The 16,354-nt window shown below is 40.8% G+C and overlaps 1 protein-coding gene across 5 annotated transcripts in view; it reads left to right on the top strand.

The window, feature by feature from the left end:
* Positions 1 to 16,354, top strand: part of HIVEP2 (HIVEP zinc finger 2) — a 136,745-nt gene that overhangs the window by 21,663 nt on the left and 98,728 nt on the right. For all 5 annotated transcript variants that reach the window (XM_083856878.1, XM_083856874.1, XM_083856877.1 and 2 more), the window contains exon 2: positions 10,415 to 10,520. The gene's annotated coding sequence lies outside the window, so the exon portion shown is untranslated. The remainder of the gene's footprint in view (positions 1 to 10,414; positions 10,521 to 16,354) is intronic.

The raw sequence follows: 16,354 nt of genomic DNA, 5'->3' as shown, positions 1-16,354 counted from the left end.
CTACCCCTCAGCCAGTCCCTCGTGAACCTGCCACTGCTTTGGGAGAGGCAGATCACAAGTCATGATGGTTTCACTGTTTGTGGGGATGAGAAGCAAAAGCTTTTGCTCAGTTGCAGACAAGGCTGCCCATGAGATTGTGTTGATTGCACCATCAGTCTCACCAAGGCGAGTTCAACACCGCAGTGGTGTTGCCATGGTGCATGTTTCTTTGGAAGCACCAATACAACACCCTTCTCTATGGTAGAGAACAGGTTTCACCCTGCAGAAATACATGTGCTGTCTTTCTTTACCTTGGCAGGCCCTGGGTTTGAACCTTCCCAGACTTTGGAGATGTTTGTCGTAAGGTTTACTTTGTGAATGGAGTTGTTTTTTTGAATGCATCATGAAAGATTTGATTTATCTGCATGGAGCATGCTTCCTTGTGCAGTTGCTCTCCATAGTGCAGTGCTTGTAGATTAAAATCCTTTCTGTTGTGCCTGTGCCAGTTCAAGTCCTCCTGCAGCAAGTCAGTTTTCCTGGCATACTGCATGCAGTGAGGTGGCTGGTTGCAATAGTAAGAAAAATATTTTTTTCTTTCTGCTGACGTGTCATTCTTGTAGATTCAAAATGGTAATGACAGTTTTTTTTATAACCATTTTGCAGAGAAACTCTGAAAACTAGAATAGCACTCACTGCTTCAATGTATATTTTATTCCATCTGAAAAATTGCTTTGAATGCATGTGTCTGCACTTGGAATGTGAATGCTTTGCATCAAAACTAAACATGAAAACGTCATATGCATGGAGTAGACCTTTGAGTTTATGGTGGTGGCATGTTTTACTGTTTGTGACGTGTAATCACATGAACTCAGCAGTACCCAGCTGACTTGATATTTACTGTAATTCTCTACCCAAGGAAGTATGGTCTAGTGAGTAGCAGGCTGGGTGGGGACTCAGTGCCCACAGCTTCAGTTCCTGGTTCTGCTACACAGTTGATGAGTTTGGGGCAAGATTCACACCACCTTACACTGATTTTCATGTGAGTTATATTCATAAATATGAGTGAGGCACAGCTTTATCACTGCTGTGCAGTGTTCTCTTCACGTCAGTTCCACTTCCTTGTAGACAGATGCTGTATTCTGCCATTGATCCATAGGAAGCCAATAGAGGTTTTGTGCTAAAACTGACTGCAAGATTTGAACCTTAATTTTTTGTTGTTTGTTTTTAAGTGACCATTCTCAGAGCAACCAATAGTTGTGCCATTTGCTACAGACACCTCTGCTCATTGTATTTATGATATTAAACACAGAAGTCTTTGAAAAAGTCAGGCTACCTGTGGCTTTGGAGTCCAGTTCTATCTCCTTTTCTTAAGAGGAAAAATAGCCTACCTAAAGTGCAGTCAGCAGCCAAGGCATGAGAGAAATGCGGCACAAATATCTGCTGGATGAATCTGGTGCTTCATTAGCAAAGCCCCTAAATGAAACTTTAATTTCAGGCAGATTCCTAAGCTGTAGTGAAATCACTGGGTCCTATACATTCTCCTGAAGTTAAGTATATGGTTATATACTTTGTGAATAGGAATGGCTTATTGAGCTGGAGCCAGCATGGGGAATTTTGGGACTCCTGCTGTTCTGCTTACAGTATTTTACAGGAGAATTTAAGGGTGTAGAATGACACCAACTGGATTCACAGAACAATCTGCTCCTGTTCCCGTGAACTCCAAATTATTTTCCTTCTCACATGCAAAGTTGTATCGAGAGCTGCATTTAAAAACCCATCTGTTGTCCATATTATATCAATAGGAAGAAAAATCTTAGACTTCTAAAATATTCTGGTTATGTGTTCCATCCTGCTGTCATCTGTCTTTCAACTACAAGCCATTTCTTGTAGTTGCACTTACTTGTAGCTACTCAAATCTTTTCCCTCACACCAGCAGATGAAACTCTGAGTTCCTAAACTGCAGAGATGGAAGCAGGATGCTACAAACTGGTAGTGGAAAGAACTTACTGCTTTCAAAATATGATGCTTTTGATAGCATAAAATAAATAAATCAGTATTTGTTTTCTTATCAAGCATGGGAATGAGTAATAAATTATTTCAAAAGTTGTTTCATTGTATTTTTCATTGCACAGTATATTTGAAGTATCATCATAACCATCTAGATGTGTTTTGATATAATTCATGACAGAAATATGTATGACAAAATATAGCCTTTAAAATATTTTAAAAAATTTTACAGCAAAATAAGATTATAATTTCAGTGCTGCTGTTTATAGTTTTATAATTCACCTGCTGCTGATCCAAATTTCCTGTCTTGCAGTGGCAGGAGCATGAATGTAATTATTGGCAGACACTGCCTTTCGAGAAGACAGTAGTGAACTTCACTGGTGGTGTTTATTTTGGTTTTGTTGTTACACTTTGCTGAAACAGCCAATTGTGACAGAACAAGAGAGACAATATTGTATTATTTTGGGTTTGGAAGTTTGTCTTTGCAACTGTAATGAGTACTCAGGAGTGTGTGTATGTGTATTTTCTTCTGCAGCTGCTCTAGTCTTCCTCTCACCATTTTTAAAGCAGTATCTTCTCACTGAGGGCTTCAGGATTTTTCAAATGCTGCACTGTGTCCTCCCTAGAAAACTCCATGGGAGACACTTGGGCGATGGGAGTTTGTAGGCTTTTCCCAGTGAGATACAGACCACAGATATAAACTCTGCATCTCACAATGATGTGGTAGCTGGGCCAGTGTACTCCAGTGTGTGAAGTTGCTTCCTTCCCCACTTTTATTTAGCCGTATGGGTACAGCTGTAGTTGTGAACTTCAGCTTTTGACACCGTTTTGCATCTCAGTACATCTGTTTTATCTGCAAATTCTGACTCAACATGGAAGATCTTCCCTTAACATGAATGCTGATCATTTCTCTCCTGAGCATAAATTGAAATTGGAAAGAACTTCTGGCAACTGAGTAATTTTGAGACTGCTACCTCTTTGTTGAATGTCTTTAGAGAAATTATTAAGAGAAGACAGACAGACATAGGCGTGACATCACACACAGTTTGTGATTACAGGGGGTTTTTTTAAGTAGGAAGCAAGGTTACAAAAGAGATCTTGGGAGGAAGGTTGAATTAATTCCTTTGGGAATACTTTCCAGATAGGAAGCTATGTTAAAATGGTAAAATGTTAGAATTGTGTGATGTAAGTGATTTTTTTTTTATTACCACGACAATTATTTTCTGTGTAGTAATATCTAAAGGCTTCTATGAAGATGTAGGCTTCCTTGTCTTTACATCTTCAAACTTGCTGAATTTACAGCATAAATATCTGACAGATGAGGAGAGGAAAGAAATGTTACCATAGGGATCAAAGATGGAGACAGATTGTGAGATGCCCACCGTAGTCAGATAAGAAATCACCGGCAGCTAAGAACTCAGTCTGTTTCTCAGGTCCTGTGATTTGGTGGCACTCCCAGCACCATACATCACTTAGCATCACAGAGGTCAATCTGTGTGCCTTTGTGCGCTGTGTTAAACCGTGTTAAATCTTCAACCACCCTTTTTCCACTGAAGCTTTTGACATATTTAGTTTATTACGTGAATCTTTGCATTGCGACTCAGACCTAAACTTGTTTTATTCTTAAGTTTAAAGGTCCCATCCGACATAAAGCACATTGATTTTGTGGATGATTTATGGAATAATATCAGATGCCACTACTTTAAAGGATATTACTGCCTCACAAAAGTGAATGTCTTGTTTCTTTGTTTAGTAATGTATTCAAAACACTTGAAAGGAAGTTTTGGAATAAGGAGATTTCTACCCTGGGGGAGTAGTATCCTGTGCTTTCGTTAGGTCATGTCAGGCCATTGTTTTGCTTTCCTTATCATAAAGATCTTGTGTCTTTATTCGTGCTCAGCTGTGGACTTGAGTTTCCTGGAAGAGAGTGAAATAATTAAGAAATAATACTAAAAAATCATATGTTCTCTGTAGCTATGTTTGTTTAGTTGAAGGTACTTCTGATCTATAGTTATGTAGAGCAATAGGTGGTGTAGATACTTTGCAGTAATTAGTGGTATCTTGCATCTGTGGTTCTCATTGTAGCTGGAAAGGAATAGGATTCTTCTGGATGAAAAAAACATAGAGAAATTCAGGGTCACCTGTCAAATGGGCAATAAAACTGGGGTCTCTTGACTAGTAAAATGAGTTTTCACCCCTGACTGCCACCTGAGACTCTCAGTGACTTTTTCTCTACTGGTGGATGACACGGTGGCAGAGTATGGGAAAGGGCATGTTTAATTTATTGCTGTAGATGCGGCCGCTGGGGAGGATGGCTGGGTACGCAGGGTGGTTTATCAGTAGAAGTCATTAAAGTGGGGTGATTAATGTGGTGCCAGAGAAGGGCATGCAGTGTGTTGTGCTTGCACTTGAAATCTATGAGCTGCCACACAAGGTCACACAGCCTAAACACAGTCCTGGTGAGAGGAGTCGCGGGAGGAAGAAGGGCACTGCCAGCCTAAATTAAGATCTCATATTGCTGTGCAGTTTTGTTAGGGGATGGAAGAACACCTTCTTAGTGATTTGCTAATGGGATGGATGAAGCTTGCTTTGTAAATCTGGCTTGGTTCTGGTGCAGCAGAGATGAGATACTAGCTCAAATGATGTGAGCAATAGCTTTCCTGGTCACACCCTGGGATGCATGTGCCTACTTTGAAAATAAGCAGAATTTCTAGCACCGACAGTGAGATACCTTTCTCCAGAACAAAATTTATCAATACAAGGAGGCACAAGAAGGCAAGGCTTGTTACCTCCCATATTCATGGGACTTTCCCTTTGAAATGTGTTATTCCATCTCCTCCAAGTGTTCCTTGGGGAAACAATTTGGATTCAACATGCATTTTACCATTGATCCTTCCTTCGGCACTGTGTGCTGCTAGATTTTTGCCATAGTTTGTGTTTACTTCTATTCGCTGTCAAATGCTGCCACTCTGCTTGGAGCTTGCATTGTGATGTGCAGGTTCTAGTACGTGTAGAGAAGTCTTGGTAGAGCAGAGCAGAACAGGGGTGCTGTGGGTGACCCCATAAAACACACAACAGATGTGCAGCAGCCAACAGATGTGTCAGCCTGCCCGGTTAGCACAGAAACTGCCCCCTTCACAGACCTCGTTCTTCCAACCAGGGACCAACATGCTCTCTTATAAACAAAAATAAATAAATTGCACCTAGGATATCGTAGTCTTTCCAGGGGGCAGCTCTGACTGAGAAACTGGAGGAAAAGCTCCTGGCAGAGGTTCTCTTCTTTATGTAAGTGGCAACGGCAGAAGGAGGATGAAGCTGCACAGCCATATGAATAAATGTGCAGAATCTGAAACTTGCACTTCTGGCTCATCTATCACATACCATCCTTTTATAGTGTGAGATGAAATGTCCAGCAGCAAGTTTCAGCTGCCCTCAGCAGACATGCCATTACCTTCTGTCTCAGTGCATGGCCGTAATCTCATCCTGAAAAATAAGATTTTACCTTCCACTTACCCTTCTGGAGACAGCTTGTCAGAGCAACATGGTACTGCAAACTTATCCTGCTTAATGTCAGCTAATTAAATTCGGTTTTGAATATAGTACTAAGCCAATTTAATTCTGTCTTTCAGAGCCTGCAGAGACAGTTGTGACTTTCAGATGGGTTTCTGTCTCTGATTAGTGATCAAATCTCTTTGTGCTTTTCAAGACTGACTCTGGCTGTCTTTTTCTGTGTGTCTCTCACCAGTACTTGAGATGTTATATCCCAATGGGATATGGGGTGGAATGGGGTGTTTTTTCCTGTGCTTTCATATCCCCAGCATCTTCTGTCTCATTTGTCAACATTCTCTGTTTAATGACTTTTGTTCTCTGAAAAGTGTTTCATTACTGTGGCTGGAATAGAAATAGGAATTACTGTGAAATTCTCTTGGTGTTAAATTTTGATTTTTAGAGGTTGTTTTTGAAAAGTGTTGATCTTTGGAGGGAGGGGCATTGGAGTGACCTTCTAACTCTGAGCTCATATACCCGCCTCTGGATGATCATTCACATCACAGTCTAAGTCACAGTCCAAGTGCAACAGCCTCCAGTAATGTTTACTGTCTGTCACTCTCAATATATTCTGTGATCACAAACATTCATGAAAATAAGGCACAGAATGGAGGAAAAAAAAAAAAAAAAAAAAAAAAAAGGTTAGTCTAAAAGCGGGAAAGGTCAAAGCAAGTCATAGAGTGACAAAGTGACAAAGAATAATGTACTTGATTATTTAAGTAGTGCCTGGTGGAATATATCGTGCCAGGGACTGTCTAACAAGTATTTTTTTTAATTTTAGGGGCTTTCACTGCAGGTTATCAGAGAAAGTAAAAAAAAAAAAAGTAGTTTGTGTGGAGATTTTCATGCTTTATTTTCTTTACAGCTCTGGCACGTCCCTCACTCCTTTTGTGCAGCTTTGTGCCAGGGAGTGCTTCCAGTTTCCGGTTTCTGAATTCCCCAGTGCTGTTGGGCAGCAGATTGCTGTGCATCACTGTGGAACCCCCTGCTGCAGTTCACCCTTGTATCTGCAGCTGCATCCCCTTTCTCTCATTCTCTTCTCACTTGCCCTCCCACTTGTTGGTGTGACCTATTTGTGTTCAGATGTTACAAAGGCAGAACTCAATAGTTGCTACCAGCAGTGTAATTCCCACTTACTGAGAAAGTACTGCTCCTGTTTTCCTCCCAGAGTGCAGCTGCAGTGTGTGTGGAGACATGGTTTGGGGAAAAGCCTGGGTCACTGTTGAGCACCGTGCCTCTTCTGTATGGAGAAGAGGGCATTAGTCTTCGTGTATGTCAGTCTGATACATTTTGCTCTCACTTCATCCATCCATCCATCCATCCATCCATCCATCCATCCATCCATCCATCCATCCAATTTTTGTGTTGCATAGTAAAGCATACAAGTGCACTTGTGTCTGTAATGTGGCTTCTGATGGCAGAGAGAACAAAATACCAGCTTTCTCACCTTTACTAAGATCATGCTGAAGTTGTAAAGCAGCAAACACGTGTCAGGAAAGTAATACCTGAGCCTTTGATTGAGAGGAAATACCTGAGATTGATTGAGAGGAAATGACAGAAAAGTTTTTTTCAGATCATTAATTACATTTTTCATTTAATTTTAAACTCTAATTTTCTGAAAGGCTATATTTAAAAAAAATAGAAGATTTTAAACTAGAAGCTATAGTTTTTAATGAAATTAATAATAAAATATATTCTATTATATGTATCTGGAGAGTTTTTGAGGCTTGATTCCTCCTGACCTGAGTTTAGTAAAGAGTTTGATGCTTGTATATAATCAATCTAAGCATTTGGTTTAGCTGCTTTGTCTATTTCTTAAGTCCTCATTCATTCTTCAAATGAGCATGAGGAGAAAGAATTCGTAAAACCCTGGTAAGTCCTAGAGCACAACAGTGGTTTTATAGGGACTTTTTAAATACCTGTGGTTGCTAGGCCTCTGTAGCTCTGTTGGTGTGACTTAGCTGTGTACATTGATATGAATATTATAATACAAAAAATTGCATATTTGCTTCTTCAGTGCTGTACTTTGTTATAAGAAAGGAGTAACTTTGGGGCAAGGGAATAACTTATCTGTAGTTTAGTATGTACAAATGCAGTTTTAGGATAGTCCTAAGACATGTAGACTCAGTGTTAGAAAGTGATGGCACAGATAATGTGTAGAATTAAGTTGGAAGCAAAAATTTAACTTCAGCTTCCCTTAACTTTTCTAACTGTGCCTAGTAATGCATTTCCTTAAAACACTGCTTGTGAAAAAGAAGCTTTTAATTGATAGCACTAGCGATTATCTGTATAGCTATAGAAAATAAACAGTTTGGACAAGAACTGTATTCATTTTCTTACCAGTCTCTCTTTCTGTAAAGACCATATTGATTTGTATGTTTAGTTCCCAGTCGTTCTCCTACTGAGATTTTAAGCGCTGGATTCCCGATGGATTTCTGTCAACACTAACTATTTTCATAATTGCTAGAACCACATATTTAAATACTTCCCAAATAATTTTCATTTCCGTTTCATTTCACAATGACTTCCATGCTTCTGCTTCACCTAGGAAGACTTTGCTTTTGCCTTAAAGAAGCTCTTCTAGGACTTGCAATTTTTAGGTGTATTTTTGGGACTTTGGTGTTTGTTTCTCACCACAGGTAAGGAATTAGGAGGCCTCCGACAGAAAGATCTTTGTAAAAGATCTTGAAAGTTGTCAGGGTCATGAGTAATTACATAAATTCTTAGCTGTTGCTCATTAGTGCCTCCGGCTCCACTAGAAGTGGTTTGTTTCGAGCAGTTTTGGCTTTCTTCTACATGGTCTCTGAGATCCCCCCATCTCAGCTGTGAGCAGAGAGACAGCAAGCTCTGAAATGAGGGGTAACTGGTGGCCTTGAAAATCTGGACCTGGCCAAGGAAGAGGATAAAGAAAATCTTTTCCTCAGATTTCTTCTTGGTGATGAAATCTGAGGAAAAGCGAATCAAATGGAGAATTACAAATTGATTTCCTACAGGGCACTGGAAAGCAGGAAGCCAAAGGTAGCTGGTGACAGCTACCAACTTGATTAGGTTTGAACTGATTCCCTAGAGGTGATAGACTGTGTTTCACTTGGTTCCATGTGTGCTGTATATTTCTGTTCATGATGTAGCTATCTGGTGATCATTCTTTTCAATTCATATGGTGATTCAGAGCTTTGAAATGAAATTATTCGTGAGATTGTTCATTTTCTAACACAACTATTAACAGACATAAAGAAAAAAGAAAAACGTTTAAATTATTCACCTGAAAAGTCCTGGTAGTTTGCAAGGTAAATGATTAGGCGCAGTCATTAGGAACAGATTATTAAATGACTGCAAATAAATCTGCAAGCAGAAGAAGAATGTGTTGCATGTCTTACTGTGTTTTTCTGTTGAGAGCAGTTGGCTGTGTTGATCCTTCTGTGGGGAGTATGTCACAAATGATTTCTCTGGGAAGGAAGATTCTTTTTAAGGCTTCAATGGGTTAGGAAATTTTGCTTTTTGTAGGTGAAGGAGAGTTATTGGGAAAGCAGATTTAAGCAGTTCCATAGAACAGATCTGTCTGACACTCAGATAGGTCTCTGCACCATCTGCCAGCCAGCGCTGCCTCTGGGCAGTCACTGCTCCTCTGTTTTCCTCTCTGCTGCTGGGTCCCATGCTGTGGCTCAGCAGCTCACCTCAGCGTCTGGCATTTAAGTGTGCCTGTGCCCAAAAATATGTGCACTGCTCTGTTGGTGTTTATACTGCTTCAGAGCAGGCAAATGTTAGGTATTACATTGTAGCATCATACCCATGGGCAGTATACCACCCTTCAATAATTTTTTGTTGTTGTTTTGGACCCAGGGATTGTGTGCTTTGTAACTTAGTATTTACATGGTTTTACACTTGTTATTGAAAACCAAATGCAGAGTATGGGAGACACTGACTTGCTTGGGTGGCAGCAAATGAAGGTGTACGTGATACTAGTGAGCTGTGGGGTGTTGAGGCTGCTCACTGAAGTGTAATAAAGGCAAGAGTCAAGCCACTTTGGAGGCATGAAGAGTCAAAGAAGCATTAGAGTAATTTAAAAAAATATACACTATGCCTAATCCGAATTCTTGAAAATTCTTTGTTATTTACCAGACTTTCCTCCTGAAAACCACTTCCTCTAGGATGAGATGGAGCTTGTAGAGTAGGAGGAAGCTTCTTTTTGGAGAGGCTTGATTAAGAAATTGGATTGTTTGTTTGTTGCAGTGTGTCTTGTCATTGCAGATAGCACTGCTAATACAAGCTCATTTTTCATCTCTGCATTGTTACCTACCAAAATATTTTAAAGCAGAATCACCCATCAGGTGATTTTAAATTATCAAATGATTATAAATAAGGTGATTGTAGTCACCAGTGGGAAGTAAATGCTTTCTTAAGATCCCTTGATCTCAAGAAAGTTGGTTACAAGAGAGCTCCAGTGTTGGGTCTTCTTCCAAACCATCAATTTACAATGTTTGGGGGAGGGGAAAAAACAAAAAGGAAAGGTAAAGCCAAACTGGCGGTGCACTGGTGTACTGGTGAAAGGAATTACATGCTTTTCAAGGACCAATGGGAAATCTGAAAATCTGTATCTGTCCACCAGACAATGACAGCTTCTGCTTTAATATTGAAAACTAGTTTTCAGTGGTTTGGTAGTATGCCTGAAATATGGTCTGGAGCAGTGGGCCAGAACAGTTTGGCTACAGCAGGGCACTTCTGCTTGCCATTGTGAATGGCAGAATGTTTTCTGTGAGCTGGAAAAAGCACAGACTCTGTTAATGCACAGGATGAATGTGTGAAATGCACAAATGTATTGGCAGAGCTTGCTGTAAACCTCTGAATATGATGAACTTAGTATCTGGATTTGTTATACTTTCAGGTGGGACCCTCTTCTGACATGTGATCTACCCTGAGCTCCTTTGACTCCTACGATGACAATGTTATCACTGCCACATCTCTGGGAACCAGTTATCCACAAATACACGGTATGTGAAAGTCTGCATCTCACATTAACCATTGCTTGTTGGAACAGCACAGAAACAATAACAAGAAGGTGCTAAAAGTCATTGAAGTAAATGTTAAGCCACATGTACAACCAGTTACAGGGAGCTGTTCCAGCAGATGTTTATCTGCTAGGCCTGGCCTGTATGCAGAACAGTGAACTGTTTTAACTTGAACATGTATTTATTCACAGATATTGGTAGAAGCATTCTAGCAATGTTTCCTTTGGATGAGATTATACTGGTACGGTGACAATATGCAGATATACAGACGATTATTCTGTCTCTCAAGAAGGAGGGAGTGGGAGCAGTAGCATGAAGGGTTCTGTACTTTAACTGTATTGTTCTGTACCTTAATTGTATTGCTGCACTTAAAGCAGTACTTTTTTTTTGCATTTAGGAAAGGTGTTTAATTGCTTTCTTTCTTCATTCCATTTTCAATTTCTGGTCAGTTTAAATTAGATTAATTTCACACAGCAATGAGTCCCTAAAGAAGTCTAAATTAACTCCATTTTACCAAACTCAACCAGATGATGGCAGTTATTCCCTTGATGTTTGATCTTTACATCACCCATCATCTTTGACCAAGATTTCAATAGGAAGTAAATTCATATTTGAGCCTGTTTTCCTCACCCTTTATAAGGAAATGGAGACTGAGATCCACATCTGGTGAAGGAAGGCTATTCAATTCATGACCTATAAGGCAAAAAAATCTAAGGTCACTGAGAGCCGGCATGTTTTTCTTTTTTGGAATTCTGCCTTGAAATTTTTAACACACATACACACACTCTCAGGTCCTGTAAGACTATGGCAGAATGTTTTTATGAGAGTGATTACATTGTTGTTTTAGGTTCTAAAGCAGTTCAGAGCACATCATGTAGCTGTTAGTGTGGAACATCTTCATCTGACTTATGGCCCCAATGCAACTTCCACCAAAGCTGGCTGAAAAAGTTTCTTCATGCTGATGGGAGTGGAATTGCACTGCATTTAACACCTTCTGTTAAAGTAATGTTCCCTCCTTGGATTTTTTTTTTACTGCTTAGCCATTTCTTAGAGATTAAGTATTAAAGATACAAATGTAAAACAGAATTACATGAAAATGGATTGACAAAATAATGAGAAGAGAACTCAGTTAGTGAAATGCTTGTTATATGTGATAAAGAGAGGTAACTGTTTGCTCTGAAAGTATATATCTGGGTTTTATGCACTGCATTTTTATATGTAATTTTGAAGACACTGTCAGAAATATGGATGATATACTGCCACAGCAGTGATGTGAGAGAGGGAAAGCAAGACAGAAGTCTTAGAGGGAACAGGAAGAGAAAAATCATTCTTCATTGATCAGTGCAGGGTGTTTTGGGAAAGCAGTTCACAGCTTGGGTAGCCTGTGCGTTGGTTGGTGAAGGTTTCCACATCTAGCTGGATAGTTCAAAGAGAAGCTCTTAGAGGTGACATCTCCACTGAAATGAGGGAGCATTGCACCTTCTTCTTCTGGCAGGGCTTCTAGTATGCCTTTGTAACCACCCTCAGTAGTCTCTGGTGGCCAAACACCATTAACATGACCCTTTGCAGACTGTTTGTGTTTGTTCAGATATCTCTTCTGTTATCCATACTTAAACACCTTTTCAAGAGGGATACAGGAATAAGAATTTCTGTTGGTCATATTTCTTGTGAGTTGAATTTTCAAACATTCAGAATTATTTGTTGGTGTGTGGTTTTGTAAATAAGTTGTTTTGGAGTGTGTGTAAGCATTGGTAATGGAAAGCTGGTTTGAAGAAGATGAGTTTCATCTCCTGCAGGGACACAGGTCTGGAAAGGACCCAGCAGACCAGCTGGTCTGCTTTCCTGCCATCACAGGTATCTCATCATGAAAAGTGTGAATGCGTCTTGGTTGACATTTTCACTTTTCTGGTGGAATGTGACCTCTTGGAGTGCTGAGGGCAGGTGGTGGGGAGAGGCAGCTGTCAAAGTAGTGACCATTTGCAGACCTCTGTGTTCCCCAGCACAAAGAGCAAGCAGCCATCTCACAGCTGTACTTTTAATTAGCTGTGGGGCAACGGAGGTTGCATCTTGCACCTCGTGAAGGTTCTGATACGCAGCAATAACCTTCATGGATTTGCCATCTACACACATCAAAATGAAATTTCCTTTGACCAGTGAACACAGCAGTCAGAAGGAAGTGAAGGTTTTCATGTTTGTTTTTCCTTTTGGGTGTTATTTTGGTTCTCCTCTTTGGCTGGTTCTCATATAGCATTGCAAACATTTCAGGAAACTAATCTGCAGGAGCACAGCTCATAAAAGATCGACCTGCCAGAGGATGAGGCTCTGCTTATTACAGAAAAGCTTCTGAGACAGTGACAGCTGAAAAGATTACACACTTCCACAGGAAATTAAATTTGATGTAATATAGTGAAAGAATGACAAAATGGAAAGGGTATATATAACATATTTGTGATTATTAAGCAGTAGAAAAATGAAAACTTGAGATGCAATAAAGTGCATGTAATTTAGATATAGATAGAAAATTCCCAATAGTTTTGTTAAACTTTGGCCCTCCACTTTGCTTTGCCTTCTCTCAGTGTTGTTATTTCAATGTGGAAAATCATTAACTTCTTAGAATCATAGAATAACTTCAGTTGGAAAGGACCTTTAAAGACCATCTAGTTCCAATGCCCCTGCCATGGGCAGGGACACTTTCCACTAGACCAGGTTGCTCAGAGCACCATCCAGCCTGGCCTGGAACACTTCCAGGGATGGGACACCCACAGCTGCTCTGAGCAACCAATTGCAGTGTCCTGTAAAATTATGTTAATTTTTAGGCGCATTAGATTATAAAACATTTAAATCAAGTTTAAGAGCAGTCCTATGGTATACAGGTAGATTGTATTCTTCAGCAGAAGATGCATACGTGGACACCAGACTGGGAGAGGCAGGAGCTTCCTTCTTTGCTTTGTCCTTTTTTCTTGTGGATATGTGAAGTGCCAGCAGAGGGGGAAGCTTTTCTTCCTTGTCTGCCCATGCTTGTTGCTGGGGTGCAGTGTGGTGCTCCATGGTCTGTGGAAGTCCCAGCTCTGCCCCAGCTCCCAGCCGGAGTGCCAGGTGCCAGGGGGGCACACTGAGGACTGTTCAGGTGGCATATATGATTGGTATTGAGGTTGCTACTAACTCAAGGCACAGGGCAGATGATGAATCTTTTCCTTTCTTCCTTGGGGTCAGTGTTGGTGCCTCAGTGAGCCTGACTGTCTCCTGCCTAGGTGCTTCACAGCAACACATAGGTTTTCTTTCAGAGGGGATGGTAATACCCCTAATAATTTTACACCTCAATAATTTTTTCCTTTAAGATCTGATTATCTGCAGTTAGAAAGAATAAGCAGGACTCTGGCAGATTTAACTTTATTAACCATCATAAATCCTTTCCTTTTTGACTCTAATCAGTCCCTGGAGTCCTTTTAATGCCCTTGACATTGCACTGGCCTTTCATCACAGCCCAATATACATTTTCCTGTAACTAGAAAACTGATGGTGAGATGTAAACTGGAGGTAATGGATGCAGTGATGAGGACATGCGACTGTCAGAGACGTGTGCTGCTGATGGAAGGAGGAGAGGGAGCTTATGCTGCCAGCACAGCTCTGCCCTCTGTGGAGGGCAGAAGAGGGAACCCGAAAACACAGGCACTCACAGGTTCTCATGTGCACCCGCTAGCACTGGGGGACAGGGAATCAGCTGCCTTGCTCTGGCCCAGACAGAGACACAGACAGCAGTGCTTTTGTGCCTTATTTTGACAAGTGGGCGCCAAGGGCCAGCACTGCCTCAGAAAGCCCGTCTGTGAGCAGCCCCCAGCCCGTGTCCCTGGGGCAGTGAGTGGCCGGAGCCTGCCAGCGGCCGGCATGCTGGCCCAGCTGCCAGGAATCGGGGGGCCGGGAGCGGCACAGGGACCAGTCAAACCTGCACGGGTGGAGATGCTGCGTGAATGGGGCTTTTCTGAGCTGGGGACAATGCTAAAAGGAAGGAGTGTTACCAGGTGGTCGAGGGGCAGGCACCAAAGCAACAAATGCTGCCTTCATAAAGTCTCTACCTGGGTTATTGCCTCTCTGTCCAGCCTGCGCACAAAATCCTCTGGAAACCGAGAGGGGAATTCCCCGGTCGGTAGTCTGTCTGTCTCTCTGCTGTCCAGGAATTCATGGGAAGGAGAAGGCATCCCAAGAATCTGCCCCAGTGTGCAGGGACAGTAAATTCCCTCTTGTTTTTCCATATACACAAGTCAGCAAGTTTCTTCAGCAAGTGCTTTAATTTTAAGCTTAATACTATGCAAATATTTAACTTGGGACAAAAAAAGCCTCAAGCTGGCTTCAGACCATGGACTGGCTTCCAGCTGTTTCTGCAGGTACAGATCCAATGTTTACATCCATGAATGGCTATTTGTTTGTTTGTTTGTTTGTTTATTTACTATGATAATCTTCTTTATAACAAACTTGGATATTTTTGTACCCTGCTTTTGCTTTGAACATAAAAGTCCATGTATTTGCAATTCGTGTACAGGCATTTTCAGAAGCTTTGGCAAAAGGCTCAGATCTGCTCAAGATAGTCACTGTAGGCTGAATCTTTAGGATGACACAGAATTGTACTGACTGTTTTTTCTTTAACTGATGTGCCCAAAGCTGTGCTCACCACTGATATCCCACCTGCCTAAGTTATTAAAGAAAGGTATTGACAGATTCGGTCCCTACTTGGAACCAAAAGATTTGGATCTTTATAGTATAATTTGTTTATTCAGACAAATGGGTACAAAAGAATATTCAGAAGCATCAAGAGCATTAGCAATACATAGGTTTATTAGGTTTCAAAAGTCTGCTTAAATGTCATCTTGAAAGATAATACTTTTCTGTATCCACCTGTATTTCATACATTTATGCTTTCTGCAGCCCTTGTCTCAGCTGCTGCAGGCCTGACAACAGCCTCCTATTAAAGAGGGAAAGACCATAGTCTTGTGGACCTTCTATAATGTGCTCAGCGTGTGAGCTGTTGAGTTCATGAAGACGAGAATAGCTCTGTCGAGTGTGTTTCATTTGCATGTGGCAAGATAGAAAAAGCAAACTCTGTGTGAAGACGAGCAAGAAAGAAAGACATTGAATGCCTTAAATACTAAGGGAGTTAATGCTATGCAGTGATTTTGCTTCTGCTATAGGAAGTGTAAGAACAGTATGCTTCCTGGCGTACATCGCCATCCAGACTGCAAAGGTTTCAGTTCCATGGCAACACGAAGGGCCCGACTGTGCTGAAGGTGGATGTATTAATGCATTCAGAGTGATGGGTTGGGACTGAACTGGGCAAAAATAAAATGTACCAAAATTGTACCTGTTAACTTATTTTTATATAAAGTAAAGCCTTTGTTCTTAGAAAATCAAAGCTGACATGAATACACCTGCTCTCCCCAGTTCTCTCTGATTCTTTTATGTGATTCTTTAATATTCTTTATGATACATACATACATTTTTTGGGCAAAAAGCAAATGAATAGGCTGGGTTTTGTGAGGGTTTTTTATAAGACTGTAAGTGCAGCAGCACGTGAATGTTGCAAGAAAATAATATTAATCCCTGAGACAGTCGTATATCCCTAGAGAGAAAGACTTGGGATGGGGGTGGAGGGACATACTGTTTCCAAGATGTGTTGCTTTACAGAGCAGAGTAAAGCAGTGGGTGGTTGGTTGGTTTTTGTTTATTTGATGGGTTTTTTATTATTATTATTTTCCTTGATTCTTTTGATCTGCCCTCTTTCTGCCTTTCTCTACATCTACTTCCAGTTTCCCCTACCTCCCCTG

This window comes from Zosterops lateralis (genome assembly GCF_965231275.1).
Source record: "Zosterops lateralis genome assembly, chromosome: 3".
Classification (NCBI taxonomy): Eukaryota; Metazoa; Chordata; class Aves; order Passeriformes; family Zosteropidae; genus Zosterops; species Zosterops lateralis.
This window is presented reverse-complemented; position numbering and strand designations above follow the sequence as displayed.